At 48.5% G+C, this 14,770-nt stretch overlaps 1 long non-coding RNA gene across 2 annotated transcripts in view; it reads left to right on the top strand.

Moving 5' to 3' along the window:
• The window catches only part of LOC308631933, a 253,708-nt gene extending 239,717 nt beyond the window's left edge, over positions 1-13,991 (top strand). Inside the window, exon 3 of one of the 2 annotated variants that reach the window (XR_014018392.1) lies at positions 13,896-13,991. This is a non-coding gene — a long non-coding RNA (uncharacterized lncRNA). Of the gene's footprint in view, positions 1-12,029; positions 12,202-13,895 lie in introns of those variants that run through there. The other variant, XR_014018393.1, reaches the window with a different exon arrangement.
• Positions 13,992-14,770: the final 779 nt, after the last annotated feature.

The raw sequence follows: 14,770 nt of genomic DNA, 5'->3' as shown, positions 1-14,770 counted from the left end.
TCTTTCAAAGAGAAGTTTTCAGTTCTGATGAAGCCTAAACTTTTTTTTTTCATGCATCAATTTTTTTGGTGTCATTCTTAAGAAAATCTTTTTTTTGGAGGGGGTGGGCACTGGGTATTGAACCCATGGGTGCTTAACCACCGAGCCACATCCCCAGCCCTTTTTATTTATTTATTTATTTTTTATTTTAAGACAGGGTCTTGCTAAGTTGCTTAGGTCCTTGCTAAGTTGCTGAGGCTGGCTATGAACTTGTGATCCTCCTGCCTCAGCCTCCCGAGCTGTTGGGATTACAGGTGTGTGCCCCTGTGCCTGGCACCTAAGAAATCTTTGCCTACCCAAGCCCATGAAGGTTTTCTCTCAATATTTTCTTCTGGAAGCTTTAAGGGTGAACACTTAGGTCTATGATGTCGTTTAAGTTTTACAAATGGTAGGCGATGGGGCCCAGGACAATTTGGATTGATATTTCCTGCTGCGGAAGAGGCAGGTCCATAAAACTGCACGTTCCGGATGAGCACGTGCACAGGTGACACTGTAACTGGTTCCCTGACATGCTGGTCACAGAAGCTGGCCTCCTTGCTTCCCTAGGAATCCCTCCTATCTGCAGCATCCCTCTTCAGAGTCCACCCACGGCAGCCCGTGTGTGTCCTTAGGGAGGACAACTAACTTAGAAGTTAGATGCTCCAAGAAGCAATTTTCTCTCTTAAACCACTGAAGCAGCGTTCACGCAGAGCAGCGCGTTAATTCTCACCAAATAGGGTGCAAAGCCTGGCTTCCCCAGCTCCTGCCCTCCGTGGGTGACCTCTCTGGTCATCCTGTGATCCGGTTTTCTCCTCATTCACACTGACTCTGAAAGTTCCCTCAAAGTCATTGACATCTTGGTCCCCTGGAAACATCAAAGATGACGTCGGTGAGGGGAGAGGACCAAGGCACAGCTGTCAACTGTCCATTTGGCTGATTGAGGACATTTTAAGAGAGGCACATGGATTGTGGGGGACACATTCAGACCACAGCGGTGATTAATGCCCCTCTCCATTAAAGACAGGATGTTGTGAACTGGAAGGAGATAACCTCAGAATGAAAAATACTGTTCCCCAAGAATCAGCTGTTGGTGATTTACTGGGTCAAAGTATTCCTTTATTCACTCCTGATTTTCCTCCTTTTGCTGTAAATTAGTGAGAGGCTAGTGCACGGTGCAGGGCTCAGACCCTCTGGAGAAGCAGGGGTGCAGCAGGGTGAGCCCTGAAATACTTGAAGAAAGGCTAGTTTCTCTGTCCTAAGGACAGAGTCTCAGGTGTGGTGGGTGAGCAGGGCTCCTGCCTGGGGGTGGCAATGTTCATTTGAAGGCAGGAGGCCACTGAGCTGGACACTCTGCAAACCCTTCCTCTGGCATGCACAGGGCTCCCTCCTGAGCCAAAGGAAGGAAGGAGGCCCACCCACACTGCCCCTCCTGGCCCAGCTCCCCAGCCATTTCAAAGGACCCTCCCCTACCTGTCCCCAGGGACAGGTGTTCCCCCGGGGTCTGCCTCTCCCAGCTCTGCAGACAGCCCCAGGTGGAGGTGCCTCTTGGTGAGCCCTGAGTGGTTCCCAGGCACTCAGGGGACAGCTCTCTCACCTAACTCAGGCTCGTTCTCTTGCCACAGGGCCTAGCCAGGGCTGCCCCTCCAGCCTCGCCCCTCCTCCCGAGCCTTAGCCACAACCATGAGCCTTAGCTGCCCAGAGCTCTGGCCTGGTCTTCTCCTGGGCAGCCTTCGCTTTTCCAGGGAACGAACACAGCCCTACCCTCCCTTCCTCTGCATCCCCTCATCTGGCATCTGGTTGGCCTCTGTAGCAACTTGGGAGGCTGAGGCAGGAGGGTCGCAGGTTTGAGGCCAGCCTAAAATGAACGAGGCCCTGAGCAACTTAGGGAGACTTCTGTCCTAAAATAAAAAAATAAAATAAAATAAAATAAAAAAGGGCTGGAATCTGGCTCAGTGTGGTTCAGTGCACCTGGGCTCCATTCCCAGAATGCCCCCTCCACCAAATAGCCCATCAAAAGCAAATGAAAGGTGACAGGGAGAGGCAAGATTGGAGCCCAGAGGAGCTGTTACTTCTTACTTGTCTCCCCCTCCCAACTGGTGCATGGCAACACCTTGGGACAACCTGGGGAATCTGGTTGGTCTCTGAACTTGCCACCAGGCTCATCTTGACATTCCCATCTGTGCAGCCGTAGGTGTCCTCTGCTATCCCCGGTGGCACACACACTCAGAAGCCTCCCATCGGCCGGCCCCTAAGTAGGTAAACTAGGAGGAGACCATCGACATTCACCTCCAACCTCTGAACCCAATCAGGGCCTCTACAGTTCCAGCCGCAGGGTGATCTGTGGACCTGATAAGTTCCTGGTGACTAGCTCTGTATTCTGGAACCTCTCTTTCCCTTAGTATCTATATTTTAAAAGATGATTTATTTTCTGGAAAGTTAACAGAGACAAAGGAGGGGAGACTGAAAAAAGTCAACGTCCTATGGACAGATAAATCGTGATATAACTGAAACGGGACTCCACACACTTAATTAAGCAAACAAAGAAGAACTCATGGTGGATGTAGGCAACAGCCAAGATGGATATCACGTTGAGGTGCCAGCCAGATACAAGGGCAGTTCCCTGTGGCCGTGGGTAGGGCACTCTGGAGCCGAGGCTGGAACAGTGGGCAGCTCAGGGGGAGGATGAAAACGGCTTCTACCTTCCCCTGGATGGTGGATTCACGCGTGTCACAATACGCACCAAGCCACAGAATGATTTGTGTATTTTACTTTTTTTTTTTGGTACTGACACTCCACCCCAGTCCTTCTTATTTTTGAGGCAGGGTCTTGCTAAGTTGCTGAGTCTCCTGGAACCTGCCATCTTCCAGGCTCAGCCTCCCAACTTGCTGGGATCCCCGGCCTGCCCTGCCGCATCCGGCTTGTGTATTTTACTTTACAAATAATAATAACAAAGTCATTCTCCTTTCCAGGAAGGATTGACTCCCAGCAACGGGGTTTTCTCCCCGAGGCCACTCCTCCAGTGGTTTCTTTCTTTTTTTTGAGGCTCAGGGGATGGAACCCAGGCCCTCATGACTCCTAGGCAGCCTCTACCACTGAAGTGCCTCCTCCTCCTCCAGGGGCATTTCCTCATGCCCAGTACCTTCCCACCAGGGGCACAGTCCTGGGAGCATGCCAGGCAGACGCCAGAGGCCAGGGCGGCAGGCACTGGGCCATGGCTCTGTTCCTTGGCTTCTGTGGCCCCTCTGCCCCAAGGGATCCAGCCTCCCTCTTCCTCCTCTCCTCCTGAGGAGGCTGAGCAGGCGGCCCGGGAGGTTGCTGACCCTTGTTAAACAGGCTGCTCCTCCTGGCCCTCCTGGGTGTGCCTGCCTGGAGAGGACATGGCGTGCTGATCAAGCTTATCGTGGTCACACTGCCTCCCTCTTTTATTCTCTTTCTTCTGATCCCTGGACTGATCCTAGGACTTCCTGCTCCCCGGGTTCTCGGCCTCTCTCAGCGTACCCTCCGCGGGCCAGTCTTGATAACGACCCACTCTGTGTGTCCACGGGGCCTAGTCCCGTCTTATCTGCCCCCCACACCGCACCCAGCCGCCACCTCCTGCACGTCCTGTGGTCCTGTGTCTCCCCCACCTGGGGCTTGGGCCCGGCCTGGCCTGCGCGGCCTCTGCCTCTGGGATCTGGCCCCAGCCTCTCCCCAGCGCCCCTGGGCAGGCAGACGTCCCTTCCCAAGTCACGTCCCTTCCCAAGTCACGTCGGCCAGGCTGGCGCGATCCGGAGCCCGGCAAAGTGAGGGGCGCGCCCGTTCCCACCCCCCGAGGTGCATGGGCAGGGCCGAGGCGCGTTTCTGCCGCGCTTCCCACCCATTGTGTCTCTGAATTTTCGAAACCTCCATAGGAGGAGGGTTACGAGCCTCATTTTGGAGGCGAGGAGCTGCGGCACCAGGTTGGAAGGCAGGCATGTGGTCGCCGGGATCTGAACGGCAACTTCTCGGGGGAAACGCCCTATTGAGGCTCCGGGGGAGTCGGAAGGGGAGCCGACGGCCCGCAGCCCGGGGTCTGGCCTCGGGCAGAGTTCCCTCCCGCGACCCGGCCGGGAGGGCTCGGGGCTGCCGTCTCCACCCGAGGCCGGGACTTTGGAGGAGGCGGCTCCGGAGCTTCGCACGGCAGAGGAGCACAAGTGCGTCCGGGCACGCGGGCCAGAGGAGGCCCTGCCCGCCGCCGGGGAGCTGCAAGCCTCAAGGCGCTGCGAGCGGCGCGGCTGTTGCCAGCCCCCGCGGCCCGCGCAAACTGCGCACAACTACTTCTCCCGCGCCGCTCGGGGGGTCGGGGGCTGGGCGGCTGCCCCGCGGGGCGGCAGTGCCAGAGCCCCGCCGGTTGCCCGGCCCCGGGCGCGGCCACGTGCGCCCCGCCGGGCTCGCACGCTCCGACGCGCCGGGCCGCTAAGGCCCCCGGCAGGCACGCGCGCCCCCCGCGCTCACACGCTCCGGGGCACGCACGCCGCCGGCCGGCCCACGTCCGCCCAGCCCCGCCTCCCCCGCGCCCTGCCCCCGCCGCCGCGCTCCCATTGGCCGGCCGGCGAGTGACGCGCGGCGCCGGCCCCGCCCCTCGTCAGTCACGCGGCGGCGGCGGCGGCGGCGGCCGAACTCCGGCGGCTGAGGGCGGCCAGGCGCGGGGGAGGGAGGGGGGCCGGTCCGCGACGACTCCCGGGCGGCGTTTCTCCTGCAGGCGGCGGCGGGGGGGCTCGGCGCAGTCCGTCCATGACCATGGGCGACAAGAAGAGCCCGACCAGGTACCTGCTCGGCGCCGCGGGCGGAAGGGAGGCCGGGGCGGCGGGGTCGGCGGCGACTAGGCCCGAGCGGCGCGCGCGGGGAGGCGCGGCTAAGATGGCGGGCGGCGGCGGCGGGCGGCGGCGGCGGGCGGCGGCGGCGGGCGGCGGCGGCGGGCGGCGGCGGCGGGCGGCGGCGGCGGGCGGCGGCGGGCGGCGGCGGCGGGCGGCGGCGGCGGGCGGCGGCGGCGGGCGGCGGCGGCGGGCGGCGGCGGCGGGCCTGGGCCGTGCGCGCCGCAGCCATTGCGGCTCCTCCTCAGCCGCCCTCCGCCGCCGCCGCTCCTCCCAGACAAAGGAGATTTGCCCAGGTGGGGAGGAGGCGGCGCGGGCGGGGTCGGCGGCCCGCGCGCCGCCCCGCGCCCCCGGACGCGCCACCCGCCCGCCGCGGCCTCCGGTCGGCCGCAGGTGCGCGAGGCCCCCGGTCGCGCCGGCGGCCGCGCGGGGTGGGCGTGGGGCGCCGCGAAGTTTGCCGCGCTGGATTCCTGCGGCACCGCGCTGCTCACGCGCGCCTGTGTTTTGCTGTGCCCTGTCTCCGCTCGCGCAGGCCTAAGAGGCAAGCCAAGCCCGCCGCGGACGAGGGCTTCTGGGACTGCAGCGTGTGCACCTTCAGGAATAGCGCCGAAGCCTTCAAATGCAGTATCTGCGACGTGCGGAAAGGCACCTCCACCAGGTACGCGGGGTCCGGCCCCCTTGGTCGGGCACTGGGCTTTAAAAAAATTTTTTTGGGGGGGTGGTGGGGGGAGGGCGGCGAGCTGTACTTTTCTGCCCCGGCTCCAACTTGTTGATCGCGGCTTTTCCTGCGCCCTGGGGGTGGGCGACGGGTTTGGGGTCGTGTGTCTTCGGCGTTGGGTGCAGTGCCTCGTGTTCGCGGGATGATTTATGGGAAGGAATTTTCCCAGGTTTTCGTCTTATTTCATACAGACGCCGGGTTTGACACTTGTATCCTTTTGGCTTATTGGTGTTGGCTCGGAAAGAGAGGAAGCAGTGCTCTTGCTATGGATTGTAGGACACGAGACCTTTTTTTAAAAAAAAAAATTATTTTTTTTTTAAATTTCTGCCATGTGCAGAATGGTTTTAATTTGCCTGTCCTGAGTTATTTTCCTCCTCTTTGGGAAATTTAATGGTGGTAGTACAGAAAGGCTGGTTGTGCTTTTCTTGTTGGAGCTGCAAATGTCTGTTATTTTCTTGCACTTGAAAATAGACGTTGGGGGGTATGATAAAGAAAGTGCATGTTTTGGAAGGCCGAGTTGTCAGGTTTTTTTTTTTTTCTCTTTCCCCTGCATGATTAGCTTATGCAGAGTGGTGATGGGGTTTTGCAAAATGTGAAGTGAATGGGATGACTATTTTGAAGTTTGTGTTTTAAGCTTCATTGTGATGAAAATAATGTTGGTTGAAAGAATTCCTTTTCATGTAAATGAAGGTGGTATACTCTAGGGTATATAACGGTAAGTAAAGGAGTTGAACTACTTTAGATCCCCTGGGAGGAAATGTCAAGACTGATTTTGTGGTCTTCCGGTCATCCTTAAACTTTTATCTGGAATTTCAGTCGTGTTTGAAGTGAAACTGTTCTTGGTATCATTTAATGGACAGGCCTTGGGGTGTGTGTCAAAGGAAGACATTGAGTTTTTGGTGTATGCTTTAGAACTTAAAGTCGGTGGCCAGGAGTCTCATTGCACTAGCTACTTGTTTTTGATTGGTGGTGTTCCAATGTGTCTGTGTAGTAGTGCTCTAACTGGATGTACTTGTTTGAATGTGTCCTGTTGAGGGTTCCTTGCTGTGTTTATACCTGGGATTAAATAGGATACTGGACAACCTAAAAGCATGTAAGTGGGGTTATTTGGTCCAATCACCGGTAGAACTATTCTGTGATTTCCACTAACTCCTAAGTAATGAAACCACTCAATAAAAATAGTATAGAACTTGAGGAAGATATTTCCCCATAAGTAGCTTTCCTAAAAGTAGGTTCATGTCACCTTTTTGTATCATCATAGATTTACTTAAAATTCATCATAGGCTTACTTAAAATTAAAAAACAAAACCTTTATTCGTGGTTTCATGGATTTTGTTTTGCTATCTAAAATAGGGGATTCCATCAGATGGCATGAAACTTTAGAAACATATTTGTTACTTAAAGCAATAGTGATTGTGTATTATTTATGAGTAATGTTTTTTACATGTAGAATCCCTCAGAGGCCAAACCTCTTTATTGTGGTTTTGCTTTGAGTGTTACTGTAGATGGTGTTCAAGTAAATGACTAGGAAACTCCTAAGAACTTGAGAATCTCACTGGTGAATAGAAACTTAAGCCAAACTCAAAAGTTTACATCTGATTTATTGCTGGGAATAATTATCTCATAATGAAATGCATTTCAGTTTCTACAGAAAAGTTTTTTAAAAACCTGACTCATCAAGTTTTTGGAAGCACGTGGAAGGTTTTGACTTTAAAGAATAAGGTTTTTTTAGGGCCACAGATGATAACAGTGAAATTCATTTTTTAACAAATCCTGTGAAATATTTCAGAGTAAGTTCAGGAAAAGTGGCTTGTGTAGTACCTTTATGGATCCTCAGGCAGTTTTTTTGATGTCTGTCATTGAGTAGTATTTGAACATACATTTCACAAGTCTGAGAACTTGAACTCTCACCAAGTTGTGATACTCTTGTTTGACTGAGATTTCTTTGACTTTGGTTACTATCACTATTTTAGTGTTTTAGATCTTTGCAGAAGGCATTAATCAGAATTCAGTTAACACCTTGGCTTTCGTCAATTACCGATGGGCGTCATGTGGACAGTGAGTTTTTGACAGGTTTCGTCTTGTCCTTCTGTGCATTAGCTTGGTCAATTTCTCTGTGATACTTGCCACTGCGCTGTTTTTTCTTGGGTCTTTTTTTTGGTACCTCACAGGTTTGATATGAACTTGACATTTTCTGTCTTGTTTGGTATTAATCAGACTTGGTATTGACGGCCGTACAAAACTTTTTTTTTCTTTTCCAGTCTGGGGGGGATTGAAGCCAGGACCTTGCACATACTAGACAAGTGCCCTACCCCTAAGCTACAACCCAGCCCTGTTGTTCGGTTTTGGAACTGGGTAATAGGCAAAAATCAGGGATTTTAGAACAGTTTGTTGACTGACATAGAAATTGTTTTAGCTGTATTTTAACAGCCTAGTCAAGTAAATGACTAGGAAACTCCTAAGAACTTGAGAATCTCACTGGTGAATAGAAACTTAAGCCAAACTCAAAAGTTTACATGGTTATTTTGAAGTTTTTGGTCATTCTTTTCTTTATTGTCACTGTCATCTACCAGTCAGTCCGGGAGAACAGCTTTGAATTAGTGGCAGCCCAGCAGGGAACAGAACTCTATTTGCCCTATGAAGACAGAGTTGATGTTCCTAAATAGGCTGTGGAAGATACTCTTGAAGGCATTGGGTAGGAGAGGGACATGTGTAAAGGATGGCAAGACATGTATCCAGATGACTGTAATTCAAGTTGTAAAGACTCTGAGAGGCAATAAAAAATGGGATTGAAGCAGTCTGGCTTGGGGAATCAATCACATGGTTCCCTTCCCCCCACTTCTTTTGGACAACTAGAATTGATTTCTCTAGAATCACCTGCCAGCTTTACACTGTTATTGCCATGTGCATCAGATGTTTTTAATTCTGCAGGTATAATCATGAAGGTGATTCAGAGTGAGGGCTTCTTTTCTTTTTTCTGGGGAGCAGAATGAAAGGGAGATAAAAAGGTCGTAAGGAATGTGCTAAGGTCCTAAGGAATTTGTAATAGTCCCTTTGGAAGGCTCAGGGGCAATGGAGATACATGTTTTGGATGTATTATTAATTACGTGTTGGGTCTCTGGTTCTTTTATGCAATTCTTTCCCAAGCACGCTATCCCACTCTCTAGCCCTGGGTCATTATTTGTTTTAAAATCTTTTTTGAGGTTCTGCTTGGTGATGCACACCCTTCATCAGTAACTCTGTAGGCTGAGGCAGAAGGGACCAAGTTGGAGGCTAACTTCAGCAACTTGGCTGGATGCTGCCTCATGATAAAAGGACTGAGAATGTGGTTCAGTGGTAAAGCACCCTTGAGTTCAATCCCCAATATAGAACAACAGCAGCGAACCCATAAACTTTTGTTAAGGTGTAATTTACGTATAGCATTCGTCCATTGCTAATGCTGCAATTAATTTTTTTTGTCATTTTAAAGAGCTGTGATGTCATCACCACAGTGTAGTTTAGAACCTTTCATCACCTAAGCTGGTTACCTTATGCCTGTTCTCTGATAGAAAGTCTCTGACCCTGGAGCATGGAGGAGTCAGGGGCTGCCAGAGAGTTGCTTCGCGGTGCTGCTGGATGGAAAATAAAGAGGGGGGTTCAGTGTTAAGAGAGGTGGCAGGTGGGTAGGAAGAGAATCCTATCCCTTCCTAAGTGATCGCTGTAGTAGTGCTTCTCTTCCTGCTTTGACAGACACACAAAAAGAAGATGCTGCCTTAAGAGAGGAAGGGAAGCAAAGCTGAATGTTGGGAACTGCCTAACTGTTCTCTTAAGTTGCACTTGCAGGTGTCTGGTAGGCACTTCCTAGACTGGTGAAGAAGCATTTTGCTTTTGTGGTCTTATGACTGTGAGTGCAGCGTTGTCTTTAAAATAAAAATTACCAAAACATTGCTCCATGCTCTTATTAATGAATGTTTCTTTGCTAGTAGGGCTGTAATTTTTGTTTTCAACTGCTGTTTACGTTGCATTCACTTGAAAAATTAGAAAAGTTTTGTTTTGGCTAATTGCCACAGATTTAGAACTTTGCTCTTATAATGTTGAATTGAAATCACGCTTTATTTAATTCCTGATCATTTGACTACTGCACCTCTGAAAAGTTCACTGTTTTGGGAGCCTTTATAGACAAGTAGAAGCGAGGAAATGACTTTGGCTAGTGCTGTGGTGTGGGAATAAATAATTTGCTTTAGAAAAAGCTGGTACTCAGGATATTGGAGTGCAGGGAGAGGCAGCAGCAGTGTTGTGTGTGGTTTTTCTTGTTCTAGACTCCCTGATTCTTTGCATTTGTACCTTTGGAATCTTCCCCCCTTAAATGCAGATACCTTGCCAACTCAAAACACCTTAGGTGATTATGAACTGTTGCAGACTTTTTGTGGCAAAACACAACTTAGTTATGACTTTTGCTGGAAGCTTTGTAAGGGTGTCACCTGGTGATGCTTTTTAGAAAGGAAAACCCCCGAAAGAGGAGGAGGTACCTGCACTGGGACAGAGGAAGGCCAGGCTAACAGTGCTTCCTGAGGATCCAAACCATGGCTTTACACTTTAGGTACTTGGTTTTGTTGTGTTTGTCTTTTACAGAAATACTCCATAAAATACATGGAAAAATTGCCTCTGTCTTCCAAATCATCAAACCTTATCAAACCTTTCAACCTCAGAGCTGGTACAAAAGCTGGTACAGTTTCAAAGATTACCTTACCCAGGAGTGGAGTGATAATTTATTTTGTGTTTGCTGTTGCATTGGACTTAACTGATTTATTGGTACTGACTTGATCCTGTGTGTACTTGATGACCTTAAAGTAAATTACCTGGGTAGTTGTGGTCATTTGACATGTTTTTATTGAGCATACCGCCATCTGGGCTCTGGGTATACAGTGGTGTAAAGACAGACAAGGTCTCTATCCTCATGGGATTTGAAATACTGTGGAGAGGAAGAGAAGAAAAGCAAGTGGACAGAAAAATGAGATAACTTCAGCTGGCCACAAGTGCCGTGAAGAAATTGGTAGGATTAGGAACTGTGGAGTGAGGAAGATCAGGCAGAGACCTCCTTTGGACCAGTGTTGAGGTATGCATTTTCACTGTTAGGAAATGGGCTACTTTTATTTTGATGCTTGAGGATAATTAAGGTGTAGTTTTACCTGTGCAGGTTAGCTCATTTCGTAGAGCTGCAGTATTGGTGCAGAACCTACTAAAGTGAGTTGCATGCTGTAGACTAGGCTCAGACTAACCAGTTTCTATTAGTCATTGAGTTGGGAGGGTGTGAACGGATTCATTTATGTATTATTTACATGGCATACATTGGTTGTGTACTTCAGTAGGTGTGAAGAAACTCTAAGATTTAGAAAATTGTCAAGCAACCGAAGTTATTTTTTTTTAAGTTGTAGATGGACACAATATCTTTGTTTTTATTTGTTTATTTTTATGTGGTGCCGTGATCGAATCCAGGGCCTCACATGTGTGAGTCAAGTGCTCTACCATAGAGCTACAACCCCTGCCCTGTAGTTTATTTTTTATTTTTTTAAAGAGTTGTTTGAATTGAAGGTGCATGTATCATGAGTTTAAAGATTTGCTGCTCTTTCACAAGGTGATTGTGTGTTTATAACTGGTACCAGATTCTGCATCAGATTCTTAAAGAGAACATTCCCAGAAGCCCTTGTACTCTGCCACCTGCCCCTGCTCTCTTGACTTGTAGCACAGGAGATAAGGCTTTGCTTGTTTTTGAATTCTCTTTGAATGGAATCTTAAGAGTATACACAGTGTGGTTCTGGCTTCTTTCAGTCATAGTGGTGTTTGCAAGACTCCTATCTGTTGTGTGCAGTTCTGATTTTCCCAGTTTTATCCCTAAGAATCTCTTAAAGCTCACTCTTGGCATGCAGACCCTTGTTTACACATTGTAGAGGGAGGACCCCTCCCACCCTCTTTTCTAACCTACCTCCTGGCAGCACAGCACCCAGTGTGAGAGGAGCGGGGCCTGGTGTGTAAGACTTTGCAGTGGTCATAAAGGGAGTCAATCATGGCCTCTCATCAGTAGTATGTTCATCAGTCACTTCAGTTTTAAGGCATTGGTTAAATAAGTAGGAAACTCCTGCTTTCAGGGAACTTAACAAACTTGTTGGAAAGTTAGTGTGTAAGAAGATGGCCAGTGGTGGATAGCACCCTGGATGAGAGTGGAGCGAGTTGAGTCCAATGTAGAGACAGAGAGTGCTTTTTTTTTTTTTTTTTTTTTTTTTTTTTTTTTTTTTTTTTTTAAAGTAAGTGCTTTTTGAAAGAGGGCAGAGAGAAACTTTGGGCCTCCCTGATTCTTGCATGTCAGATTTGTTCCATAGGTAGATACAAGTTACATAGTTCTTTTTTTTTTTAATTTTAATATTTTTTTTTAAGATAGAGTGAGAGAGAGAGAGAGAGAATTTTAATATTTATTTTTTTTTTAGTTTTTGGCGGACACAACATCTTTGTTTGTATGTGGTGCTGAGGATCGAACCCGGGCCGCACGCATGCCAGGCGAGCGTGCTACCGCTTGAGCCACATCCCCAGCCCCTAATATTTATTTTTTAGTTTTCGGCGGACACAACATCTTTGTTTGTATGTGGTGCTGAGGATCGAACCAGGGCCGCACGCATGCCAGGCGAGCGTGCTACCGCTTGAGCCACATCCCCAGCCCAGTTACATAGTTCTTTGCCCACTCCTCTCCTGTACCTTCATCACTCTATTCAGATGACATCATCCACACTTTTTACTTCTCCCGTGTCTGCCCAGGTACTACTTACCATCCACCCATCACTACCTCCGCCTGTGTACATAGGGTTAGAAAAGCCACTGCGTCTTGGGTTTCTTACTTGGGCCACTTAAAGACAGTTCTTACCCCACAGGTTGAAAAGCTGAATTAATGTAAAAGTGTTTTCTCAAATGCCAGCCAGAACATTCCAGTTCCTGGTTAAAATTATGACCTGGTTCTCATTGTTTTTAGGATAGAATTCAAATTCTGAGTATCACGAAGAGCCTTGGGATTGGGTTCCTTTCCTCTGTCTTTGTTTAGAATTTCTGTGAGCAGCCCACCACTACCTCATTTGCCCTCCACATACCTAGTATGGTGTGTTCTGAGTGTGGACTGTGGGGTCTCACTTGCATGCCTTCATGCTCTTCTGTGGTTTCTTTTGAAATGAATGCATGCACTCCCTCCCTTCCTTCCTTCCTGGATTGAACTCAGGGGCACTCGATCACTGAGCCACATCCCAAGCCCTATTCTGTATTTTATTTAGAGACGGGGTGACACTGAGTTGCTTAGGGCCTCGCCTTTGCCGAGGCTGGCTTTGAACTTGAGATCCTCCTGCTTCAGCCTCCCTAGCTCCTGGGATTTCAAGCATGCACCTCCACGCCTGGCCTTTTCCTTTCTTCTTGTGTTCTGACTAGATGTCTCTCTGTCCTCTCTCAGGCCTCAGGAAGCCTTTCTTTCCCCTGCAGTCATGCATACCTCTGTCATAACACTTGAACTATATTTATGGGATCTTCAGTGTGCTTCTGTTGTGTTGTCTCATCTTGAGGGCAGGACTTTTCTTTTGTGTCTTTATTTTCCTATGTTTATTACAATGCCTGGCACTTGGTAGGGGTTCAGTAAATACATACTGTACAGAATAAATGAGGACTGGAAGAAAAGAGTTCCAGAAAGAAATCTAATGCTGTGGGGGGATGTACCGCCGATCCCAACTTTTGGGGAGGCTGGGGTAGGAGGACACATTGAGCTCACAAATTGGAGCCCTGCTTGGGCAATATAGTGAGACCCTGTGTCTCTCACCCCCCATCCCCCCAAAAGTTCTATTAAACGTTCTTATATATCATATATTAGGGCTGTCATCTTGTGTGTTTGTTTAATGTGACTGGGTTAGGCACAGGTGGTCTTTATGAAGTCTGGGTAGTATTCCTGTTTTTCTGATTTTGTTTTCTAAACAAGTTCTTGAAATTAAAACAGGATTACAGATGTGGGGGCTGTAGACTGTGCATTTAACTCACTTCCTGGAGTGGGGTTTTTGAACTTCAGATCATTGGTGTGTTTACCTAAGTAACATTAATTGTGAAAAGCCTTATTTCTGGTTGTCCAGTTCGTGGTGTCAGTAGCCAGAAATCACGTTGGAAAGTCTGGTTGGTAATAATGAAGCAAGGGATTGATTGTGTGGTACAAAACCTATTTTGGCGGGTACTAAGGAACTGAAATTGTATGTTTGTTTGTTTTTTTTTAAAGAACTTCTGTTTTAAATTTTTTTTTAAGAGAGAGAGAATTTTAATATTTATTCTTTTTTTAGTTTTCAACAGACACAACATCTTTGTTTGTATGTGGTGCTGAGGATCGAACCCGGGCCGCACGCATGCCAGGCGAGCGCGCTACCACTTGAGCCACATCCCCAGCCCTGAAGTTGTATGTTTGTAAACTGTCACCTTAAGGGGACTTAATAATGTTTACAAAACATACTAAGTAGTGTTGGAAATGTTATGCTCTTGTTCTGCCCTAATAACTTCACTTGATGCTGGACCCTTTGTGCTTGATAGTTGGACCTTGGACACTGTGGACATCTGTCAAGTAATTTGGATTATTTCTGTTAAGTTGAAGTCTTGACTTGTGCAGTTCATTCATTTATTTAGCTGTATTTTCATTTCCGTATAGTTAATTGACAAAAACAGTCAAATGTTGCCAAAATGAATTCTGAGTAAAGGTAATGCAGATGTACCACTGTACTACTCAGAAATCATGAGAGTTTGATGCTACTATCTCCTCTGCTTTCCTCCCTCTGTTTAAGTTATCCTGTGGTTGGGAAGAGAAACTAGCAGAAGGGATATGTTTTAAAAAAAAGTGTCTTAAAACTTTCCAAAATATTTCTCTGTACAATTTAAGAGCACTAGCAATACAGACGAAGAGACACTTTGGCAGATTTTAGAGGGGGCAAGAAATGAAGAGTGGCATCCTCCAGTTTCAGCAGCATATTGGGTCTTCCACCAGGCATGGTGGTTAGTCATGGGCTACAGTGAACCTGGTGACTGCTTTCTTCTAAGAACAGATGAGATGTCACATGAGGGTTTATAGCTACCCTTTTCATGCTTTTACAAAACTAAACCTGATTTAATATCATAAATGCTGCAAGAGTGGTCAAAGTCATAAGAAGTAGGAATCCAACTTCTTTCA

This window comes from Spermophilus citellus (genome assembly GCF_964194105.1).
Source record: "Spermophilus citellus genome assembly, chromosome: 12".
NCBI lineage: Eukaryota > Metazoa > Chordata > Mammalia > Rodentia > Sciuridae > Spermophilus > Spermophilus citellus.
Note: the sequence above shows the minus strand (reverse complement) of the source record. Positions and strands in the feature narration are given on the sequence as shown.